This window comes from Cryptomeria japonica, chromosome 6, assembly GCF_030272615.1.
Source record: "Cryptomeria japonica chromosome 6, Sugi_1.0, whole genome shotgun sequence".
In the NCBI taxonomy this organism is placed as follows: domain Eukaryota; kingdom Viridiplantae; phylum Streptophyta; class Pinopsida; order Cupressales; family Cupressaceae; genus Cryptomeria; species Cryptomeria japonica.
The window spans coordinates 194,711,807-194,738,457 of NC_081410.1; the positions used below are offsets into that span (position 1 = coordinate 194,711,807).

At 38.7% G+C, this 26,651-nt stretch overlaps 1 protein-coding gene and 1 non-coding gene across 5 annotated transcripts in view; both read right to left on the minus strand.

The window, feature by feature from the left end:
- The window catches only part of LOC131076986 (MMS19 nucleotide excision repair protein homolog), a 338,109-nt gene that overhangs the window by 83,254 nt on the left and 228,204 nt on the right, over positions 1–26,651 (minus strand). The window lies entirely within an intron of this gene.
- Positions 20,460–20,531, minus strand: TRNAT-AGU (transfer RNA threonine (anticodon AGU)). The gene has a single exon. It is a non-coding gene; the product is annotated as a tRNA-Thr (tRNA).

The window sequence follows — 26,651 nt, forward strand, 5'->3', positions numbered from 1 at the left end:
GAGGAAGTGGGGGCAAAAAAGGAAGGAGAGCGATAAAGGAAAAAGCAGCAGGAGACGTAGGTAAGATACTTACCGCAATTGTTTATTCTGCAGTAAGGTTTTCATAAATCAGTAGGGTTTACATACATATAGATAGGTAGTTATTTAATTCGTAGGTACATAAATATATGTAGTTGTCAATTCAATACATTACATATACTTAGATGTGGCTAAAATACATTTGTACATAAATGGAGATTAATGTAATGGATATCAATATAATGTATTAACACATGATATATATATATATATATATATATACATATATATATAAATATGGGTATACAATGTGTATGAATGAACCTCCATTAACTAAGGAAAAAATTACAACTACAACAGATTATTCAATTAAGGACTAGTAGGAATGGATTGAGATATTATCATGCTGATGAATGAGGCAATTGCATATCCAAACCTAGTGAGACACAAAATAATCAAATTCAGATACATATCATAATAGAATAAGACAGATCAAATGAGACAAAAAGGAGTGACAAAAGAAAATCAACTAAACACAAAAAACAGACAAGACAAAAGAAATAACGGACAAAACAGGAATAAAACAAAACACAATAAGACAGAAAAATAATAAAGCTTTTTAGAAAAGTACGATTTGTTAGGAAGTTGATAAAGGTGTAACTTATTAAAGAAATGACTCTTCCCATGTGGTGCGATTATGAATATATTTTGTTTGTTAAAGAAATAACTTTATTCAAAGGGTGTGTGTAATGTACCCTTCCAGCCAGTGATCACTCCTGGTGAAGAATAAACCTATCCAAGAGGCCCGTAGGCTATTTAATGGATATCAATATAATGTATTAACACATGATATATATATATATATATATATATGGGTATACAATGTGTATGAATAACCTCCATTAACCAAGGAATAAATTACAACTACAACACATTATTCAATTAAGGACTAGTAGGAATGGATTGAGATATTATCATGCTGATGAATGAGGCAATTGCATATCCAAACCCACTGAGACATATGACGAATAGAGCAGCAGGGATTGCAGGAACTAGGCCTCTGTCAGGTAGGCCACCCACTGCATATGACTTAGGGTCTGCCACAGTTGGGCCGAGGGGGAGTGTATCGCCCTTGGGCCTGATAAGCGCTACGGGCATCCTACTGCATCTAGCCCTCTTGGTCTCATTAGGAACTAAATATGATATTGACTTATTGATAAAACAATAACCTTAAAAGAATTGGCTAAACTATACTCTAGATCAAACATTCATATCACAAATAAATGTGATGTTTAAGATAGTTTTGTCTCCTGATCAATTTGGTTTTAGTCATAAGTACATTGATATGGATTAATTATGGTTAAAACCAGACTAAGCCTAGTTAGGGGACATTACAAATGGTATCAGAGCTATGATCTTGCCATCTTGTAGGGTAAGATTGAATCAACGAATTATTCTAGTCAATAAACTGAGGCAAATACCATGACCGATAAGCAACGAGGGTTCCATCTCGTAAGATGAATTTAAAATATATTATTATCAGCCAAATAGATATTGAATGGCTATGACTTCAGAGTAATTCAAATTAGAATAGTGGATAATTAGGCATATCCATGTGGCATTTAAAATACTTAATATATATGTATATATAATAATAATGACAAAAAAAAGAGTAACAAATAAGCTAGCATTAAATTGAGAATAAATTAATCATAAATTCCATATGGACCATTAGTGAGGAAATGGGGTAGAGCAATGAGGTCAGCAGATGTTAGGCCTCTGTCAGGTACATCACCCACTATCGCGACTGTAGGTCTACCATTAGTGAGGCCAAGGGGGAGTAAACCACTCTTGGGCCTGATAAGCACTACGGGTGTCTCATTGCGTCTAAATCCTTTGATCTCACTGAGGAAGTGAATACGGAGAAGGCTAATACATACACAAATATTTATTGAAATTACAAGTTAGTATTGAATTGTATTATTAATGTGATTTTAAGATCACAAGGATTAGTCCCATAAAGAAACCGTGGATTAATTATTAAGTAATGATGAATGGATAAATTGCATACCCAAACCCAGTAAGATACAAGGGAATAGAGCCATGGGATAGCAGGAACTAGGCCTCTATCAGGTAGGCAACCCATTGTGGATGACCAAAAATCTGCCACAAGTTGGGCCAAGGGGGAGTGTACCGCTCTTGGGCCTGATAAGCGCTACGGGCATCCTATTGCACCTACTTCTCCTTGGTCTCACTAGGGAATGAGTATGGAATTATCTCATTGATAACGGTATAATCTTAAAGAAATTGACTAATAATAGATGTATACTTCACATTCACCACTAGTGTGGGAGAGAGATAGAGCAATGAGGTCAGCAGAAACTAGGCCTCTGTCAGGTAGGCAACCCGCTTGGATGACTGAAAGTCTGCCATCAGTTGGGCCAAGGGGGAGTGTATCGCTCTTGGGCCTAATAAGCGCTACGGGAGTCTCGTTGTGTCTAAATCTTTTCTCTTTCATTAATGGCGAATAGGGAGTTAAGAATAGTCCATCTAAGTAATACTTGAGGCTAGTATCCAAATATTGTGCTATCTATCCTCTTTGTCGATATAGCTAATCAGACTCATTATATTCACTCCATTTGAAATTCTTAAATACTCTATACCTGAGATCACAAACTAGATTAAGTGTTTATGTTTTTGCATCAAGCTGGTGTTGATTTGTGTTTCTACTCATAACAAGAAAGAAATTTCACAATGTGTGTATTCACATGTATACTCCGTGTTTGCATATATGTATGCTTCATGTTTTCTATGTGTATGCTCTGTGCCTTCCTCATGTATGCTTCGTGTTTCCCATGTATATGCTCTGTGTTGTTTAACTCATGTTGGTAGATGACTTAGTTGAGGAAATTAAAATAAACATTTGCTTGAGGACAAGCAAATTTGGGAAGGAGCGGACTATCATAACCCCTCTTTCGACATTGGAGTATTGTGATTAAATAAATACGATAATTAAAACATTTATTAATTAACATTTAATAATATGGGAAAATCGTCTCATTTATGAGACTTCACGATTTTCCTCTAAAGTGAGAGGGTTGTCATAACCCCACATCTGGGGATGTGTGATGTCCCCGTATTGTCAAATAATAATAATAATTTATATCTGAATGGGCTTATGCACCAATTATTTAATTATGAGTTATTTGTTCATTCAAATTAAAGATTTGAATGAACGTCTTAATAGTAAACTGATTATTATATTATCAATTTTTCATATTTAACTTAAAAGATTATAATAATAAACGGATTATTATTAAATAACATCTTTATATTGAAATTAAAGATTATATAGTAATTAAATTATGAAGTAAATCCAATTGAGAGCAATAATAACAAATATATGTTAAAAACATATATATTAGGACTGACTTAAAAGATTACCACCAATCAATGATAATTACAGATACACCAGCCCAACTTACTTTTGGGAAGGTGTCAATTTATCAACTATCGACTATCAAGTTAACGATGATTTCTTAATTGAGAGTTTGGGCTGTTTGAAATCTCAAAGGTAAGAATTATGATACATAGATCTTTATGTGTGCCATTTTCCACCTCCATCTTGCTGTTTTGCATTTTCCGTTAGCCCTTGTCATGTCCCCATTCAAGACCTCAAGACCATTAATCATCTTAATCCCAAATTGCTTGAGGACAAGCAATTTTGAGTGGGGAGGACTGTCATAACCCCACATTTTTGTAATTAATTAATAAAAGAAGACATTTATACCTTCCATTATTATTGTTACCTAATCAGAAATGACTCCTTGTTTTATATTAATATAATGATCATATTTTAATTATTAACTCTTAATTTTACCATAAAATGTTGTTAATTAAATAAACATAAAATAGATATATAATTATTGATACATAACATAATATTATATTTACCATATAATGTGTTACTAAATAAATATAAACTATAATATTAATATACAATATAAATTATCAAATTTAATACATTATAATTATTATTATGGAATAATATCATATTACCATACGATATTATTAATAGAACCAATATTAATATACAATATAAATTACTTATAATATACTAGAAATCAATAATTTATAATTAACACATCCTAGTTATACCTTAACTACATTAAAAAGGGCGTATTACACATAGCGATCGCATTGTATGGGATGCGGCGCATGTAGACTAAGGCACCCGAAAAGTAATACGGGTAGATCAGGGAGCGGTGACTCCAACAGTCACCACCGCTCACCTCCTCCATCAGCAGCCACGACCCCTAGATGGGTCCGCTCCAACACCCCCCCCCCCCCCGCTGGTATTAAAATGCATGCCGTGAGGAGGAAGAGGGGGGAAAAAAGGAAGGAGAGCGATAAAGGAAAAAGCGGCAGGAGACGTAGGTAAGATACTTATCGCAATTGTTTATTCTGCAGTAAGGTTTTCATAAATCAGTAGGGTTTACATACATATAGATAGGTAATTATTTAATTCATAGGTACATAAATATATGTAGTTGTCAATTCAATACATTACATATACTTAGATCTGGCTAATATACATTTGTACGTAAATGGAGATTAATGTAATGGATATCAATATAATGTATTAACACATGATATATATATATGGGTATACAATGTGTATGAATGAACCTCCATTAACTAAGGAAAAAATTACAACTACAACACATTATTCAATTAAGGACTAGTAGGAATGGATTGAGATATTATCATGCTGATGAATGAGGCAATTGCATATCCAAACCCAGTGAGACATATGACGAATAGAGCAGCAAGGATAGCAGGAACTAGGCCTCTGTCAGGTAGGCCACCCACAACGGATGACTTAGGGTCTGCCGCAGTTGGGCCGAGGGGAAGTGTACCGCCCTTGGGCCTGATAAGCGCTACGGGCATCCTACTGCATCTAGCCCTCTTGGTCTCATTAGGAACTAAATATGATATTGACTTATTGATAAAACAATAACCTTAAAAGAATTGGCTAAACTATACTCTAGATCAAACATTCATATCACAAATAAATGTGATGTTTAAGATAGTTTTGTCTCCTGATCAATTTGGTTTTAGTCATAAGTACATTGATATGGATTAATTATGGTTAAAACCAGACTAAGCCTAGTAGGGGACATTACAAAGGATCATCATCAAGGAGACGGAGACCACCAACGGGCCCAAGGAACGAAATCAAAGTCAAAACTCAAGGCAGTGTCAATGAAGAACGTGTTGTAGAGCCCAGGATAGAGTATGAGGATAAAGGAGCACTTCCACAGTGCAGAAAGGCCAAAGTGAAGCCATTCCAAATCTTTGGAAGATAGTGGCAAACACAAAAATGCTATACAAGTATGCAAAAACAAAAAAGAATAGTTGCAGATGACAAGAATTTGGATTTATTGTAATGCCAATTATTTTATTGTAAAATGAGTACTTTTTGAACCCATTTAATGTACCCAGCTACCAAGTTTGTCTTTTTGTGCCTTGAGCCTCGTGAACTTTTATCCTCTAGTGGGATTAATTGAAGGCAGTTGATGGTAGTTGAAAAGGTGGTTGATGGTTGTTGAAATCATTAACTAAAAGTTGTTAGGGTTTCTAGAGGGCAAATCTGAGCCATTGGATGGAAATCTTGTCCATTGATTCAGAAGGTAAAATCTTGTCCATTGATTCAGAAGGTAAAATCTATAAAAGGCCAATGCCTCTCTCATTGTAAGGGGTTAGAAAGTTAGAAAATAGATGGTTAGAATTGCTAGGATTTAGAAGAGGTTAGAATTAGGAATAAAATAGGAATTGTTGAGCAAAAATTGTTGTAATGGCAGCTGAAGCAAGTGAATAAACATTGAACAATGGTGTTTGCCATTTGCCTTCTCCTATTTGCATGGTTTCTTTTCATCAAATTAGCTAAAGTTCAATGATTTTACTCGTGAAGTGTGAGGGAATTTGATCGATTTCTAGTTCATACCATTGGAGATTTACTAATTGTAGGTCTATGTGCATGGTTAGTTTGAGCCCCCTTTGTTGCTATTAGTTCAACTGTGAATGTTCATCTCAATTGTGCCAGAATTGGGTACTCAATGTATGTTCATGATATGAAAATCCTTTTATTTTCCTTTGGAGGTTGCACTATTTTTATGCTGTTGTGAGTTTATCTCTAGCTAAGCAGAAAGCAGTTTTATTTGAAATTTGTCTATCCATAGCACCAACCATTACTATCATTGTCCTTAAGTTTTCTAAACCCTATCCTTCTCTCTTTATTTTCCCCAGTTTGAGAAGTGAAGCTTCAACCAGATTGTCATATCGAATGCAAATCAGCTTGTTGGATGCGTAAGCCTCCTCGTGATTACCAGCAAACCACATCAGCCCTGAGTTATCCTGAGCTTAGTCATGAATTGACATTAGGAACCTTGAGGTTACTTTGTTTGTTTAGTTGGAGGGCATACAAAGTTCCCTTACTCAAGAGAGAATAGGATAGACTTTGTGCATTCTATTATGTGTTGATGGAAGTGCTGAATTACCCCATCAACACATACTAGGTGTATTCTTTGAGCAATATGATTTTTGATGTTACAACTTGTTTTCCATGGATTGAAACATCATGCATTGGTCTAACCTATTGCTTCAGCTATGATTTCCAAATAATATCTGATCTATGCATTAACTGTGCAAGACTAAATAGGCTATTGGCCAATGGGAGGTTTTGTGACATTTTCACACATTGCCCCATTGTAAATGGGGACCCCCACTTTTTTCTTTCGGCTTGATTTTTTAGTTTAGTTGTTTTAGCTTGGCAATAGTTTTAGCCTTTTGCTTATGAGAAGGGTCTAGTCTTCTCAAGTCTAAGAAAGGTGTGTTGATCCGTTCTTGAAGTGCCTTAGAGTGCAAGAATTCATCCTTAGGGTGTGAGAAATACAAGAATTCAAAATTCAAGCCTGGTATTCATCAATAGCATCAAGACTTCGAATTGAAGGTGGAAATTCACAATATAGAAGTCGAATTATTAAAAGTTGTCAATGTTCTTAAAAGGGCAAAAAATGTTGGAAAGTTGTCAAATTGCAAGATGTTCTAAGAATTGAAGAAATACAAGTGCTTTGATTATTTTGGGGGTGGGATTGCAAGGTTTCCTTGCAATTTTGCCCAATATTGTACTTAACCATTACATTAAGCACTTTAAGGTTTCATCCCTTGCTCTAATGCGTGAGAGTTGTGAATCTCCGACCTTGGCAATTTATACACCATGTTGCTCTAAACCCGACCTTGTCTTGATCCTCAATGCATGCATTTGATAAACTCTTGCCCTTTGCCTTAATGCACAATCCCTTGCAAACTCCAACCTTGCATTGCTCACATGCAATACCGCTAAGAGTTATACATGAACATGCCCTAAATCCACCCTTTTTAGCTGTGCATCACCTATGTGAAATGCCAACCTTGAATCAATGCACAAGGTCTTCAAAACTCCAACCATTCAAATCAATGCATCACTACCCTAAAAACCCATCCTTGTCATTGATGATCAATGCATGCATATAGCAAAGGCCCATCCTAGGCTCTCAATGCACCATTTAGAACCTTGTTTTTTTACATGAATACCTACAAATTTCAACCTTGTAATGCATGTAATATGTTTAAGTCCGACCTTCGATTAATGCCCAAACTTGGTGTAATTTCGCCTTTGTTTATGCATGACTATAGTGAAATTCCGTACAACAAAGAAGGGTAAGCATGTCAACCATCTTGGAGGGAATGTTAAAGTTAAACATTGAAATTCAAAGCATTTGCACAAGCAAGTCGGCTAGGGTAAAGAGTGGCGACTTTCAAGGCATTGAATCCTATAAAGGATAGATTGAATTCGTCATTTGCACTCAAATCAAAAACAATCAGTCAATTCAAGGAGCAGGATGACTTAAGGAGCAGAAATCAAATTGCAAACCTGAAGATATTGAAGCCAGACTCTTACAACATTTCTTTTCAGAATTGCAAACCTGAAGATAATGAACCTAGACTCTTACAACATTTCTTTTCAGAATTGCAAACCTTGAGACACTTTTATTTGCAGACATTAAAGCTGAATTTTATCAGCATTCTGCAAGAGTTTTGAATGATAGGGTTTGTGAAAGATTGATGGTATTTAATTCAATTAATATATGTTTGATGCGAAATTTGTTTGTTTTGCAAGTCTGAATAGGGAAGGAACAAATGAAAATCAAAAGTCAAGAGAAGGAGGATGCAGTTTGCACGGGTATTAGGAGTTCAATATTTCAAAGTATTGCACTTAAGGATGAAATCCACAAAGTAAAAGAAGGGTGCTATTGCATAGGAGTCTTGCAATCCCTCCCAAGCATGAGTGGAATTCCTCCTATCCTTTGCAATTCCACTCCCCAAGTCATGCAATTTCCTTCTCAACAATGCAATCACAAATTGCCTTAAGGAAAGCAGCGGAATTCCTTGTCTCTCTTGCAATCATTCCAAACAGAGTATACTTACCCAAAGTCCAATGAAGGATCACCAAGCATGAGCGTTATTGCATGAAGGTCTTGCAATCCCGCCCTAGAACCTTGCATGCAATCACACTCAATGGAATCATAAAAAGGACTCCACAATGATGACAAAGAAGGGCACTAATGCACCACTACCTTGCAATTGTGCTCAAACTCAAAACATGATTTCCTTTCCCTGATAGCCATAAAAATGATTACACAAAAATTTTCATTTTCGAGCCTAAATATTGATCATTTTAGTTTTATTGTTTCCTCTATCAAAGTTCATGGTTTAGGATCTAGGGTTTGTGAATATTCGACTATGTCTTGTGAAGAAAAAACCCTAAACTTGTTATATTTTGTCGTTACCTTTTCCCACTTAAGGCCGAGGGTTGATTACCATTGGCAGAGCCATTTTATTTCCTAAACGTTAAGTTGTGTTAGACCGGTCCACCTAATGTTTTTCCTAAAGTCGCACGAAAAAATTCCCTGTAGTTGGTCTCATTTTAATATTTGTGCCCACGCCAATCAAATTTTCCTAAGTCCAAAATTTCTAAGTATTTCGGCCGGTGGATAAAGGTAGCTTAGATCTAATGGCCCGCGCTTCCCCATGGTTGAAAGTGTAGGGAAGATAAAGACCACGGCATCACAAGATGATGCCACGTGTTTTCAGCGGAAAAAGGGCAAGTTGGCAGTGTAATTTTTCAAAACCTCATGTTATCGGTTCTCAGGAGGTAAAGACCGGTTTACTGATGGTCCTATCAATTGGCACATGTTTTAAATGGACGGTGATGTTATGTTCTCGGTGAAAAGGTGCCCGGCTTTTAAATTTGAAGAGGTTAGCGGGCACTGTGTTGGAGCAATAGAGTGCGAACATATCTGATGGCCCTCGTATCCCCAGGATAGAAGTTGCAAGAAGGTTATCGACCACGGCTTCACGAGATGATGCCACATGTCACGAGCTGTCCAGGAAGACCGACAATGGGGCCATTGACAGCGTTGGGTTAAGAGATGATATGGCATTGATTTGTCACAGTTTTTATGGGCCTGCAAGCACCAATGGAAGTTCAATTGCCACATTGACCATTAATGATCGTTTGATCTGCCAGGCTAGGTAGGATCTGCAGCTGAGTTTTAAATTTGAATTTAAAAAGGGTCATTAGAGGTATTGGTTGTCGCCCGTGCAGAAAAGATAGAATGAGCAGAACACGGGCTTGTCGACTTAGGATAGATAGCGACAAGTTTGAAGTTTTTGAATGTCGACTCATCCCTGAGGGAGCTTGTGGAAGGTCTTTGTTGGGTAAAGGACTGATTAGACAAGTACGGATGATATCTCAAAGGCGTGAATGGATTGGGATAACTTAAACTTTAGATATGATGGATCACGGGTTCCTCAATCAAGTCAGAGATTTCTTGTCGACAGAGATTCAGAAGCAGACGACTGTACACTCAATAAGGAATAAGATCAGAACAAAATCATTCACGCAAGGTGAACATATGCAGGTGGCAATGGATTGATGGCCTAGAGATGACGGTGACCTAGGTTGTAGGCATGATTGCTGGAATCCATAGTTGGCAAGATGAGCAAGAAAATATCAAGATGATGATTCTTCGCATGGATTAGCATTGCCATTTTGAGTTGAATTCCTTACATTCCTATTCCTGCCATCCTGTAGCGCTCTACCAATTCTGCTTGCTTCTTGAATATGCCCTACCAACTCCAACTTGTCCGCTAAAAAGTCTTTAATTAGCTTATTGGTGTGCTCACCTACTCCATAATCCTTCAATCCTTTTACTATTATGTTTGTTGATTTATCATTTCGATGCTTTTCTTCCCCTAACTGCACCTTAATATACTTCTCTATGAGTTCTCTTTAACTCTCTACTGACACATTGAATCATTGCGCAATCACATTGAAGGTTTTGCAAAATGAAACACCTAACACTTAAGTGCCATCAAGCCGTTCCAATTTTTCATTTCATTGCCCTTTACCAAAAACTTGGCGATTACAAGCAAATGTGAGGAGATCTTTGCAACTTGATTCCCTTGACCCCTCTTTATTTCACTCTTGAACTTGTCAAATTGCCAATGCAAAGGGAAGTTCGGTGATTTGGAAAGAAATGTTGTATCAATACTTAGCGCCTACGAACCCCTTGCCATTTCACCTTCATTTTTTTTTGGCTTGTGAACTTCAACTCTCGGGGAGAAAGAATGCTCAAAGTTAACTAGACGTGCTCTTTTATTCACTTCTCACCTTCGCCTTAAAGAACAAAACTCAGCGATTAGAGGAGGAATGCATAAATGATTGGTGATGCAAAGTTCATACTTATGTAAACAAACCCTGAATTTTGCCTTCTTCCGTCATCTTATCTCAACCTGAAATTGCACTAAAAGGAGAAACTCACGCCTTTAAGGAAGAATGTGCAAACCGCTATCTCCTTACAAAATTTCACCCCTCTTTAGAATTCTAGCTTCGGGTACCAACTCGGAAAAAAACTAGGGTTTTTGAGGAAGATTGCGAGTTTGACTTAAAGACGCCTCCTTGCGAATTTTCACTTATTACTTTCACTTTACGAAACAAAACTCGAGTTTGCAAGGGACATTGTGAGTTTGACTTAAAAAAACATCACCTTTGTTTCACTTTTCACGCCCCACTTAAACCATTTTTTCCTTTTGGGGGAGAAAACTCAGTATTATGAGGGAAATCGCAAAAAGTGAATTAACACTTTATCTTGCCTTTTGTTGATGTGTTTTTTATGACGACGTCCAACACAGAATAAAGTTGCCCAATGGTCACTTCACTTTCTCTTGATCAAAGTACAATTGCATGCTAATATAGTTGGAGAATCAGACAACCGACTCCAAGGTTCCTTTATGCTATAGATGTGACTCAGTTGGCTGATATGATTGTTGGTAATCCAAGGGGGCCTTACGTATGTCAAAGAAATTTGTGCAAGCTCAAGAATTTATTGACGTAGATGATTTCCAATAAAGCTCTAAGTTTTAGATTTTAGATTTCGAAATATGCAGAAAGTAAATAGGGATAGGGCAGAGGGAAACTAAACTAAAGGTAATCTAACCCTAGGAACAAGGAGACGGGATAACTTGTGCAAAATCCAACCGCGTTTCGCTTCGCCAGCAAAGCACAACTTACACGAAGGCGGTGCAATCTTCAAGGGGAGTGCTAAAGATTTTCAAATCGTCAAAAGAAACCATCGAATAGAACAATCTCTTCTAACAATCGAAGTTGAACATACACATATAATGAGGCTCAGACTAACTTTGCACGGTATGCAACAATCAGCTGCACACCAAAAGTATGAGCAAGAACTTGGCAACAAGCGATCCTATCAAATCCAATTCATCTAATAACAAGAAAACAAATCTAATCTATGAAGAGAACGAGACCATGCGACTTCCAAAACAACACAAGAACACACCAACAATTGAACAATGTATTAAGTGTTTGCTTCAAAAACTCCTAGCAACAATCTCTGACAATAGTCTCTCCTCTCGTTCTCCTCCAGGTGCAGCAACTGTGAGAGACGTGTCTGAATCCTATCTTCACCATCCAGATATTCTTGCAAAAACTGTAGAGTTGGGATTCTTAGCTGGATGGGAAACACTGGGTCCTGCCCGTAGACTAGATGATAGGGAGATGTTCCCAAGGAGTTCTTCACTCGCGTTCTGTCCGCCCAAAGAGCAAACCTTAGCTGTGTATGCTAGTCCTTGGGATTTTTGTCTAACAACTTTTTGATAGCACTTAGCAGATTTTTATTTGTTGATTGGCCATCCCATTTCCCTGGGGATAGTAATTCGAGGAGAATTTCAATGTGATTCCATATTCGAAGGCCCAGTTAGAAAACTTTAATGAGGAGAAAGCGGGGCCATTGTCGCACACTAAGGCGCGTGGACATCCAAATCTTGTGATAATGTTCTCTTCAACGAATTTGATTACCACATTAGAGGTACATAGTTTCAGGGCTTGGGCCTCGAACCACCTGGTACAATAGTTTGTGGCAGTAAGGATGTATTTGTGTTGGGCTAAAGAAGGGGGGTTGATTGCTCCAATAAAATTCAATCCCCATTGAGCAAATAGCCTTTCTTCAATAACTGGTTGGAGCGGCATAGCAGGATTCTTTTCCCGAATAGCGGTCGTTTGACATGTATGACATGCCCTCACATGTTGGTATGCATCTTTGAACAGTGTGGGCCAATAATATCCTTCCCGGGCAATCTAATGTGTTGTAGCCAAGCTTCCTTCGTGGCTGGTTTCAAATCTACCATGAAATTGTTCCATAATTTGCTTGGCCTCTTCCTTGCCTACACATCTCAAGTATATTCCTTCGTGGTTCTTCTTGTATAGGACAGCCCCTTGCAACATGTATTTCTGGCTCTTCATTCTCAATGCCCTCTTCTGGACAGGGTTCAATTGCGGAGGGCATCTATGGTTGAGTAGATGGAAAATAACTTCATCGTACCATTCTCCGGGAGGCACCTCTTCCAGAATGTAAGTCTGTTGTATAAGTCCAGGCCCAGTTGTGGCAATTGTTTGTGCTAGTGCTTGTCCTCGTACTATCTTCATTGGTTGTATCTCGGTATCATATTCTTGGATCGTGGCGACCCACTTGCCTCTTCGCTCACCCAATTCATTCTGCATTAATAAAGTCTTTACAGCCGCATCAGGAACAATGGCAAACACCTTGCTCCTCAATAAATAATGTCTGAACTTCTTAATACTCTTGACCAGTGCATAGGCCTGTTTCTCCACGTTTGGGTACCTCAATTCTGCGTCTTTCAGTGGAGAACTCATAAAAGCAATCGGATATTCATCTTTCTCTTCATTCCTCTGGGTGAGGACTGTCGCACAGGTATGTTCCGAGGCAAAGGAATACAAATAGAAAGGTCTGGTATAATCGGGGCTGACCAGGATCGGGGCATTGACAATTGCTTGCTTTATCTCTTCAAATGCTTGCTTCGTTGGAGTTGTCCACTAGATCTTTGCTCCTTTCTTCAGCATGTCATTTAATAGCTTCACGATTTCAGCGAATCCAGTGATAAACTTCCTGACAAAGTTAATCTTACCAAAGAATGATTTCAATTCTCTTTGGCTGGCGGGCAGGCCAATCCTTGAAATGGCTTCAATGCGCTCTGGATCAATAGAGATCCCCTTCTCGTTGATAACATGTCCAAGAAGTTTCCCCTCAGTAATGCCAAACATACATTTTTTGGGATTCAAAGATATCCTGTACCTTCTGCAGCGTTGAAAGATTTTCTTGAGATCATCAACATGATCTTCCCTTCTTTTGGAAAATACCATGAGGTCATCCATGTAAATTATTATGCATTTTCCCACTAAGTCACGGAATGCTATGTCCATTGCCCTCTGGAAGGTGGCTCCTGCATTGATCAAGCCAAACGGCATTCTTCTGTAGGCGAAGGTGCCCCACTTGGTGGTAAAAGCTGTCTTCAGTCTGTCTTCTTCCTCCACCAGAACTTGGTTGTATCCAGAGTACCCATCCAAGAATGACATCATTTGAGATCCACTGACGATTTGCAACACCTCGTCCAAAGATGGCAAGGGGTAGTTATCCTTCTCGGAAGCCCTATTCAGATTCCGGAAGTCTATACATAACCTTATTTCTCCATTTTTCTTCCTCACCGGAACAAGATTGGCGACCCACGTCGAGTGCCTAACAGGAAATATTATCCTTGCTAAGAGCAATTTCTTAACTTCTTGATAAATTAGCGGCTTCAATAATGGATTCACAGGCCTCTGTCTCTGTCGGAGGGTTTGCTTCTTGGCTTTAATGGAATTGTGTGGGTGAAAAGAGAAGTATCATAGGTTTTCATATCCTCGTATCCCCATGCGATGACATTGGAGAATTCTTTCAGGTTCTTTAAAACTCCTTCCCTTTCTTCCAGGGTGCAAACTTTCCCAATGAACACATTTTTTGTTTGTCCATCTTTCCCCAAGTTGACAGCTTCGCATTCACTTCCTTCTGTAGCTTGATTCCTGCTCAACCTATCAGGATCAAAGAGTCTTTCCAACTCAATCATTCCACAAGGGATAGTATTTGTTTTCAGGTTCATTATCCCATCGGCATCAAACTCTGCTTCTTCAAGCTCCTCTTCATCAATTATCTGTGTCGTAAACACCTCTGAGTTTGTAAGAAAATCCAAGATGTGCTTATCATCTTCGAAGACTTGGAAATTTGTAACGTTATCTGGCACAGAGGGAACTGAAGTTAATTCAACTATAAATTTCTTCAAACCTTCCATGGCGAGGGGTTCCAGGGAACTAGCTGCTTGAGCCAATGCATTAGCGGCCTCATTGTCACCTCTGTGTATCGTCTTGATGTTGAATGCATCAAAACTCTCAATTAGGTCCCATACTCTGGTACAGTAGCGGCACAGCCTTTTGTCATGACAAGCATATAACTTTCTTATTTGCCGCACCACAATCTGTGAATCTCCCAGTACGTACAAGGATTTTGCACCCTTCTGGATTGCAAGGAGCAATCCATGGACCAATGATTCATACTCGGCTACATTGTTAGTGCAAGGGAATTGTAGCCTGTATGCAGCCAGGTAAGCTTCTCCGGTTGGGCTAATCAATTCAATTCTAGCGCCACTCCCATTCTTGGATTTGGACACATCAAACCTTTGAGTCCATATTTGATCAGTATTTTGAATTTGGGGTGGCTGGATGGCTTGTTTCTTCTTTTCCCCTTTTTGAGAATCCTTGTGATCCAGAACTGCTTTGGAAGGGGCTTCAGAGTTAGTGGTTTCCACAATATTAGCCATTGTGGGGTCTGAGGAAACCACCTTTACTACTTGCTTAATAGCGAGTTTACACATTTCGCAGGTGAGCTCTGAATGGAAGGCATTATGGATTCTGCACCAATTGGGTAGCAACAGATCTCAGGTGCCAATGCCTTTGCCCAACTGGGCTTCTTGCTCCATACTTCTCATGACGAACTCTCTGAAACTGTCAAACATATCCTTACCTCCACCTGGTTGTTCTTCAGGGTCGTCTTCAATAAGAATTTCCGTGGAGTCAAGCATTTCTTCTCTCCGTTCCGTCTTAGTTGAGCCATGCAGCATCAGAACTTTCTCAACCTTGGGCCTATAGGTACCCAAGTCGATTTCTAGAAATAGGATCTCATTGCCTTCTCCATATTCAGTGATTGTCAGGCGCAATTTGGGCATGCTATCAATTCTGATTTGGTTGGGAACGCCCTTCCATGGAAGCCACATGTGGGAAAAGTCGGTAGAGATATATCCATTTAGCTTCCTTGACCAATCTCTACTTAGCAACATGCCATATCCGTCTGGGATGTCCACCACTAAAATATCAATACAGCTCTGCACCCTAGGGTCGGCGGCCAATTGCATGTGGATGTTGTTAAGCTCTCCAACAACTTCAGTCTTGTCTAGTTGAATGACCTTCTTGTTTGTATGTAAAGGCATTATCCCTAGTTTCTGACACACTGCCAATGGCATTATGTTGCTTGAAGTGCCAGAGTCTATCAGGCAATTGTGTAAGAGTTTGCCAAAGATCCTGATAGAGACCAGGAAAGGAGCAGGCTCGTCCCTCCCTGTGTAACAAATCGTGGGCTTCCTTTTTTGTTCACCACCGTTGATAACTTCTTGGTGTCTCGCCTCTGGCTGTGAATCTTGACCTGTGGCTAGTGCTTGGATGATCTTCGTAAAGGTCGGCTTTACAGGTTCACTTACTCTCTAAGTTGTTTCTTCTTCTCTTGCTGCAGGGGTATTTTGCAGGGCTGGTTGAGTCGTCGCAAGATTCTTCTCTTGTGGATCATGAGGAGAGTTTTGCACCATTCCGATAAAGCTCGGGGGCTGCTGCGGAGCGTCAAATGCATTGGGAAGGACATTTTAAACAATGTTCGCGTTTGATGCCAGGTTTGCATTGTTGGGCGTATTCCTTTAAACATTCGTCATGGCTTGCAGGACACTCCTAGGTACTGGAGCATCGCTCAGGCTCCCCAATAGTGACTCTCTCACCTCAGAGATTTTCATTAGCTCGAACAGAGGCAAGCTTATCTTAATCTTCTTGAACTCTTCCAGAACGTAAGAGCTTAATCTTTTCAATTCCTCCCTGGGAGGATTCTCTTCTTGTCTCCTTTCTGCATGTTGAGCAGATGGTGGGACTCGTTCATTCTGAGGAGCGGTTGTTTGTCTATACTCTGGTGAATCCTTCGACGGACAAGGAACGTTGTTGGCATTGGGATTAGGCAGAGTTGAGAAATTATTCGGAGGGATGGAAGACGTGAGGGGCCCATGGTTCTGATAATTTCTCTAATATGCCCTTGGGGCGGAATTTCCATTCGTTTGTTGAAATGCCTGAACTTCGCCAACCGCTGCCACCAAAACACTATTATTCAATGGGGGAAAGATGTATCCATCTTTAACCTGAGGTTCGTCAGGCGAGACCTTTGAGGATCCATGGTACCCTGGGGGCTCCATGGGGCCATTGCCGATGTTGGTGGGAATCTGTAAGATCCCTGTGGTGGCGTGTAATCTTCAAATTCAGGTGGGAATCTGAAATCCTCTAGGATAAGAGCCTGGTCATATCTTTGCGTTGGGACTATCTCATATCCCGTGGTTGGAGGATTTTCAGGACCTTCAGAATTCCTCATTTCTTGTCGGAAAATATCAGCAGCTACTTGGAATTCATGACACTGTAGCTCGAAATGTTGGCTGGTGTTGTGTAGCCTACACCAAGTTGACAGGGCAGCTTCTGCGATGAATATCTTATCTGCAGGTCTACTGTCGCAGGGTGGCGGATTGTCCAACGGTGAAGGCACACCCCCATTATTTGGTGTCGTGTTCCATGTTTTCTTATGGAATCCTTGGTTATTACTGTTATTCTAATAACCATGATTGTTATTTTGATGCCCGGCACTATGTCCTTGATGGTTCTCATGATGATTCGGAGGGTTATTATGGTACCCTCTGTTGCTTCCTTGGTATGGCTGATAATTTCTCTATATGCTTTGCATCTGGTTATTCTGATTTCTGAGATAAGTCACTTTAGTAGATAGTTTTTTTACTTGTTCTATCAGTTCTTTCATGTCATCCCTTTCCTCCTGAGTTCTAGATGGAGTGGCTGTGTTCTGCAGATAGACCGGCTGTGATGGTGGGGCCTGTAACATTGGGGCCCCCGGGTGCGGCACTAACTGATTCGCTGGTGTGGGAACTAGGTTAATGGCAGGGAGATAATTTGCTCCACCAACTTGTGGATTATAAGGCATTGTTCCTACAGCAGTCGCCGATGATCGTAGGCTAATCTTGAAAGCTTCATCATAGGCCGTCTTCAGATCAGCGGGGTTAGTTTGTTGGACAAACATAGAGGTGAAACAGTCCAATGCCGCATAGTATATATTCTGGGCGGCTTCATCATTCACGTTGTAAGGGGAGCGAAGCCCAGAGTAGGCTCTTTGGAATCTGTTATTAAAGGTGCCAATTGGCTCCCGCTCTTGTCTCCTTACTACGATAAATTGCCAATACAATTCTGCTAGGGAGACGGGTAATCTGAATTTGGCCAAGAATGTGTCTTTCATTTGTTGCCAAGTTCCAATAGAGTCCACCGGCAAGTTGATGTACCAATAGAATGCCTCTTCGCCCAAAGAATATGGAAATAGCCAGCAGGCGACATCCTCATGCTGGATATCCTGATTCTAGAGAGTATCTTCAAATACTTCAATATGTTCTTCAGTAGTACGGTTAACATCATTAATGTAGAACTTGGTGCAGAAATGCTCCGGATTCTTTGGCATGTCGTGGTACGCGGTGAAAGAAGCGAGCAGTGAGGCATTCACAAGGTGCCAATTCAGCCCCGGGGCTTGTTGTTGTTGCTGTTGTGGCTGCTGCTGTTGCTATTGGTGTGCCATTGCAGGTACCGCCTGCTGCTGAACAATCGGTTGTGTTGGTGCTTGAGTGAACCTTTGTTGAATACCCGCACCAGCTGCTCTTATTATTGTACACTGTGATGGTGGAATCTGGAACAAACGGGTAAGATCTTTGACACTTGGTGAACCTTTACTTGAGGATGCGAATTCCTTCTTCCCACGTATTGGCTTGAATGTAAGCTCTTGGAATTCCTTTGCTCCTGGGGTAGATCACAGAATCCTTTGATGCCTTTTTGGTGAGAATGAATTAATATGCTCCAGCTTTTTGGATCACCGAAGGCGGGGAACACGTGGAGCAAGTGGAAACATTTGGTTGAGCAAATCTCTTTCAATCTCAACAGCGATCTCAATAGCCTTCTCTCGTTCTCCTTGCAACACCAGCCGAATTTCGTTGTACTGTTCTTCGCTTCTGCTTATCTTCTGGGCAAAATTAGCTAAGTCAGCAATGATATCCTCCTGATGATCATGAAATCCCAAACAAGGCTGTAGAACAGGAGGTGAACTTCTAGTGCAAGGTAGCACCATCTTGAGTCATAATTTCTTCTTCGAACAATAAAATTTCTTCTTCAAATGAAATCGGCCTTCCTTCTAGTGCCAATTTTGTTGACGTGATGGGTATTTATGATGACGTCAATTATATTCTGGGCATGATCATCATCATGGGCGCTATTTTAGGCCCTTTTTTAAATTTATTGTAAATGGGCATAATGGGTTATTTAATGCAGATTCCCACCTTGTTGCATCCTGAGTGGGGAATCTTTAGGGCAAACCCTAATTAGGGTTTTGCATGTAATCTAGGCTTTGAGGCCTATATAAGGAGGTGACCCCCTCATTTGTAATCAGGAGAGACTATCGTCAGAGATTGTTGCTAGGAGTTTTTGAAGCAAACACTTAATACATTGTTCAATTGTTGGTGTGTTCTTGTGTTGTTTTGGAACTCGCATGGTCTCGCTCTCTTCATAGATTAGATTTGTTTTCATGCTATTAGATGAACTGGAGTTGATAGGATCGCTTGTTGCCAAGTTCTTGCTCATACTTTTGGTGTGCAGCTGATTGTTGCATACCGTGCAAAGTTAGTCTGAGCCTCGTTATATGTGTATGTTCAATTTCGATTGTTAGAAGAGATTGTTCTATTTGATGGTTTCTTTTGACGATTTGAAAATCTTTAGCACTCCCCTTGAAGATTGCACCGCCTTCGTGTAAGTTGTGCTTTGCTGGCAAAGCGAAGCGCAGTTGGATTTTGCACAAGTTATCCCGTCTCCTTGTTCCTAGGGTTAGATTACCTTTAGTTTAGTTTCCCTCTGCCCTATCCCTATTTACTTTCTACATATTTCGAAATCTAAAATCTAAAACTTAGAGCTTTATTGCAAATCATCCGCATCAATAAATTCTTGAGCTTGCACAAATTTCTTTGACATACGTAAGGCCCCCTTGGATTAAAAACAATCATATCAGCCAACTGAGTCACATCTATAGCATAAAGGAACCTTGGAGTCTGTTGTCTGATTCTCCAACTATATCAGCATGCAATCGTACTTTGATCAAGAGAGAGTGAAGTGACCGTTGGGCAACTTTATTCTGTGTTGGACGTCGTCATAAAAAACACATCAACACCTTTCTTTATATTTCCTCTTTTCTCCATTATTCATTATTTCGGCTTTTCTTCTTTTTTACCTAGCTGATTCAAAAAAAAGGGAGGGGAGGGGGGGAACTCGGCTTTTTGAGGAAAACGGCGAGCTTTGGCATAAAACTACTTTTACTTAAAACATCTCCTTTGTTGAGACATGGACCCGCTAGGACTCGAACCTAGGACCTTCCAACGCAACTGGAGTGCTCTACCACTGAGCTACTTGCCCCTCTTGGACCAATCCATTGTCAGTCCGGGTGTGGCTTATTCCCAACACCAACACCCCCCCTTAAGCCACACCTCTCGTGTGCTTGGGGCTCCTAGCCTAGACCTGGCTCTGATACCATGTTAAGACATGGACCAGCTAGGACTCGAACCTAGGACCTTCCATACACTACTGGAGTGCTCTACCACTGAGCTACTGGCCCCTCTTGGACCAATCCATCATCGGTCCGAGTGTGGCTTATTTCCAACACCAACATCCTTCAGTTCTCGCCCCTCTACTTTTCCTTTACCTTTCCACTTATTTTGGCGACTAAGGGAGAAATTTGGCCATTGGAGGTAATTAGAGAAAAGCCTCTTTGTTATTTGCTTTTGTCATCTCCCCCCTTATGCGAAATTTCGGCCTTTTGAGATAAAATGTGAGACTAGGAAATGGGCCCAAACTTGACACTTTTGGACAAGATGCGAACTTACACTTTAAACTGTCCCTTTTCTTTTCACTTTGTCATTTTACCTTTGAAGGAAAAATTTGGGCTCTAAGAGATAAGGGTGCAACTCTATTTCAAATTTCCCCTTTTAAAATCTCCATCTTCTTCTAGGATCAAGCTTGGCATTGTGAAACCAAACGCAAGAGCCCTTCCTCAAATCCCATGGCATACTCTGACCAGATTGTTCTATACTGCATCTAACTCTGCAAACTAAACCCAAACTCCTACGGGACCTCGAAGAGGCAAGCAACAAAGGGGGATCCTATCGACGACAGGGAATGTGTGCAAGGCATAACAGATGCATTCAAGGTTTGTAACAAGTAATGGATTTGATGAAAAAGTAACCTCAATCTCTAGAATGAGTACATTGAATCTCAATGTAGATTCATGGAATATTGAAGTGAGTAGGTATGATGAATTACAAGGAAGTAAAGAAGTCAAGAAAGAAAATTCTAGAAATTTGGAATTTTCTAGAGAAACATTAGAGATGCTCAAAGAAAAAAAGTCTGAGGAAATAAACCACGCAAACAAAAAGATAATCTACTAACTAACAAAAATTTATCAAATGACACATTCCCTAAACCAAAGATATCTTATGAGGAAATGAATCCCCCAAACCAAACATCACCCCCTACGCCAAGTAAGTCTAAAAAAATATGAAAAGAAGATATAAGTAGTGTCCTTGCTAAGGTTAGAAGAAGCCTAACAAGTGATTGCCCAAGATATTTTGGAGAAAAACTTGTGTGTGAGTTCATTCATATTAATTTGTTAAAAGATAAGGGCCAAAATAAGATGGTAAAGTAGCAAAGCAGTGAAGGTAGGTAAAGGAAAAGAGTCAGACCAAGTAGGGAGAACTTAAACAAAGAAGAAGAGTAGATAACAAATTATGAGCAAGGACAATAGCAAAACAAAAAGCTAAATCTAAAACACCTGACCCTCCTACAGGTATGTCAATAAAGCTCCTTGTAGTTGGAAAAGACACCAAGGCAGCCAACAAACAACTTTTAATCTTGAAGTCCCACTGGAAAAGGTTGAGGATCAAAATGATCCAAGCAAGTTATTTGATTTTGTAGGGATACTTGAGGCCGATTTATTGAAGTGGTATATGAAGGAATGTCTCAATCGTGACAAAACATGGGATGACTTGAAGCCTTTACTTTTAATAAACTTTTACTTCCCTAATGGCTATTAGAACGTGCAAGCAAAATGTAGAATATAGCAAGGTAAATGCGAATTACTGAAGGATTATGATCAATGGTTTTCAAAGTGTGGTCTGAAACCTAGAGGAACCTTTGTCTAAAAAATAAAGGATTTAAGGTTTCTCTCAAGGCTATTACCCTACATTAGGGCAGCATTGATTGGGAAAGAGTTGCCAAATTATAAGGATGAGTTGGAAATAGCTACTAGGATAGGATCACAATTAGGGGGATGCAAGGGAGAAATCTCAAAAAAAAATGTAATGTCTCTTTTTTTTAAATGCCCTAGTTTTTTCCCTAAAATCACAAATCTAGAATGAAACAAGGGCAAACATAGTTAAGGATATAATCTTCATTTAAGAATAAGATGAGATAAGCCTATTTTCTGAAACCTGCAATGAGATTAGAAAACATTGTAGATACAACTCATTAATACATCCAATTTTAGGGTTAGGATTTATATATATTGATCTACACAACCAATATCAACAATTACATGGAAACTCAACCATAATGACGGTTGAGTTGGAAGACATGATGAGGTGCCCCAAGTATCCTCTACCTTAGGCCCAACAGCAAGACCTTATCTTATGTGGCCTCATGTGGTCCTTAACCGATGGTCCTCAACCATCATCATGAGGTGGCATACCTAATGAAGGCTTTACACCGTTCCCCTCCATCATATCAACCTCTCACCTCTTATGATTGATTCACTTATACAATAAGGTGCCTTTGACCCTCATCTAGTCATCATCCTTATACCTTAACGATTTTACTTCTTGCATTTGTGAGCCATGGTGGAGAAGAGGGGAAAGATTGCGAACAGTGCCCTAGAAACCATCTATTCCTAGACCCAAAGACCATACCGTTTGTACTCCTTTGGCCCCTATGGGCTCATCTTGCCCCACTTCGAGGTGGTGTATCTAGAAGGATGCTAATATGCTGTACCCCTCTTGCAATGCTCTCACACCCTCCTTCACCATTGTGTATATATATAGAATAAGTGATAAAGAATCAATGTAAATCTTATGACAGTAGCTGGTTAGTGCTGAACCCATTTATCAGATTGATATTAACAGTGTCACTAATAACATTATATTGTGTTGTATTATTAACATTATTTTATGTTACTACATTTTATTATATTGCATTCCAGAATTGTATTACATTTATAATATCTTACTGTATTAGCAATATTATTTCAGATTTCATTAACCGTATGAGCTTCAGATTTTATTAATATCATTATGTTATTTTGTCATCTTTATATTATATCACACTAACAATATTACTATGTTAATATGTGACTGAATTAACATATTGTATTACATTAACAGTGTTAACAGTTATCATATTATATTAGCAGCACCCTATTATATTAACATCATTGCATTATACTAGCCGTATCATTTTGTATTAATCATATTAAATTGTATTAGTGGTATTAAATGTAATAACATAATTAAATTGTATTAACAATACCATCATATGATATTGTTAACTGCCTTTGTATTCATGGCGTAATGTTTTCAGCTGAAGTGACTGCTGATCTCTTTCTTTCCCTTAATATTTTCTCTATCTTCCCGTTCCTTATGGTATGCTGGAGGAGGTCAAAGATTTTTGACCAGCAACTTCCCTTCAACGAAGACATGTCTCCTTGGAGAGTATCCCTTGGATTGTGTCCTTCCAAAACCAACGTATTAACTAGATATCGATGCGTATGATTCATTGGTAATAAACAAGTTTGATATATATAATAATAAATTGTGAATAGTTCTATTAATAATAGTATGTAATGCACATATTAATAATACCATATTATTAATAATAATTTGTGAATAATTCTTTAATATTAATTTGGGAATAATAATAATGTCCTGAAATGATTAAACTAATCCATAAAATGAACAAATATATATATATGAACACAATATAAGGGACATTACAAAAATATAAAAGAAAAATTAAGGTTTGCACTAGAGCAACTAAAGCTCAAATAAGACTTATTAGCAAAAGTAGAGAAGAGGGATGCATCTATTTCTAGGAGCAATAAATTTTGGTGTACTCATTGGTGCAATGAGTGGCAATTAAAAAAATGAAAGTCCAATGATAAAAGACGCCAAGAGGGCTGCCACATTAAGCATTGAGATTGTAGAGAATCTTAAAAAATAAACTCAATATATTGTGGTTTATGAGGAGAATGGGACTAGCAATGATTATCCCCACTCAATCTAAGCATAGAATTGAAGAATTTCATGACAAAGGATTGGATGGAGCACAAGAATTGGTGAAAAGAGCCTTTCATACACCAGACCATGGCTACTATGTACCGCAATAGAGCCTTAAAAAAGACAAAGTACACAATGCAGTACCTAAAACTACAAGATGTAGCCCTGTCCACTAGCGATTACGAAAACCATTCATATGGAGGTAGCAAGGGAGGCTACTACAATAACAATATAGATGGCCAAGGAAGAGGAGAAAACCAAAGACCAGCACAATACAATTTGTACAAACTAGGACATTATGCTAATAAGTGTAGGAGTGAAAAGGAGAACTTTAAATGTCACTTTGCAATAGTACACATGATGCATTCGCCTACACAATTCTATAGAAATGAACTGCTGCTGAGGACAAGTGAAGAATTGTCATGCCCAAATGCATCTATGGTGCCGAAGCATTAAAGAAGATACCTTAAGGAGAAGGGCAAAGTGTCAAGCGGTTTAAGAAATCAGATGTGGAGACTGAATGAGAAATAAGGGAACCAACCATTAAAAAGGAAGAGAAATTAGGAAAAAAAAGACAAGGAAAAACTCAAAAAGGAGGCTATTGATTGTTGAAGAAAAATATTACAGTGCTGATCACACAAGGAGGGGTTAAGAATAACAGGAAGTAGATACAAGAAATATCTAAGGAAAGTCATGAAGAAAAATATCCAAAGGAAAAAAAAAGTGACATAGTAGTGTAATTAAATCAAAAGATTTAATTAAAAAACAAACAAAAGAGAGAGGATGACAAAAAGTGTTTCTCAAAGAGTCAAAAAAAGATACAAGGATTGAAAGAATCAACCGACTTGGTAGAAGAAGACTAATTAAAATAATTTACAAAGTTTCCAAGCATTTGAATAAATTGAACCTAGAACAAAGTGAAAAATCTCAAGTTAGCAATACAATAAAACATACTGATAGATTGAAAAAATAGCCAAATACTGTTAGATGTCAAATCCAATGGAAGGCTAGTAAAAAATGGATGGTGAACCCACATCAAAGGGAGGAATAATTGTGGATAGCATTGAATCATCAATAGACTGAAGATGTAGTAGAAGCCTGGGAGTTATATTAGTTAGAGAGCAGAATTAGCAAAGTCCTACGTATGAGAAAGCTACCTAGAAGGGTGACTACTATTAGATGTCAAATCCAATGGAAGGCTAGTAAAAAATGGATGGTGAACCCACATCAAAGGGAGGAATAATTGTGGATAGCATTGAATCATCAATAGACTGAAGATGTAGTAGAAGCCTGGGAGTTATATTAGTTAGAGAGTAGAATTAGCAAAGTCCTACGTATGAGAAAGCTACCTAGAAGGGTGACAAAGAGCAACATAAAGGAGGAAAACATATTATAAAGAAAAACCTACCACAAAGATGTTTGTAGCTAATATGGAGATCAAAGATACCACAAAGATGTTTGTAGCTAATATGGAGATCAAAGAGAGTACCACAAATAAAGAAAAACCTACTGTAATAAGGATCAAGATATTCAACTAAAGAAGGGAGAGCATTTAGCAAAAGTTGCAATGAAAAAAGGCAAGGGATTTCTAAAGGTTATCTTGACGATGAGACAATCTTATAGGCCTAGGGAGAATGTTGGCAAATACTACCGATACTACAAATAGCATTATACAACCTCATATGTAATCATCCTATCCTACAAGGCTTTGCAATACTACACAACACAGTTCAATAGCTAGCAAAGACACATAAGAAAGTTGTTTGATAGCACACAAAGAGAGTTAGAAACTACATTATACTAGAGGCCTTCTAGTACTAGACATAAGCATTGTAGTCAACGTACAATGCCTATTGTTATGTTTGATAATATTGGTTATCCGAAAATGTACTTGCCATTCTCAAGTAGTTATAAGTGTATGTTGGTTGACAGTTTTGTTTCTCTTGGCAACTGTCAAGTCCTTTAAATATATTGTGTACATCAAGGAAGGTAGTATGATAGAGTCAAATCAATTGTAATCCTTGGCCGACCATCTCTGGTCTTCTTCTATGTAATAATTTCATGTGCGAATAAAGATATTTTACTCCTATATTTGGTATGCACTGTAATCTTTATTATTACCTCCTATATTTAATTTATCAAATATAGTAGTAAACATTTGGTGTCACTGCCTTAAAAGAAATCGGGTGAGATTTAAGTGATTCATTCTCTTAGATCCCAATAAAGGCAAGAAGAGGCCACAAGGTGGTCAAGACCAAGCGATCATGCAATCTCTAAGGATCATAGAACAAAGAGAACGAAGAAGAAGATTACGAGAAACATTTGAGGAAAATCCAATCAAATGATCAGACAATCCATCTGTATGGTTAACATCAGACGAGGAGTACGAAGACAAAATTCTTGAAATCATAGAC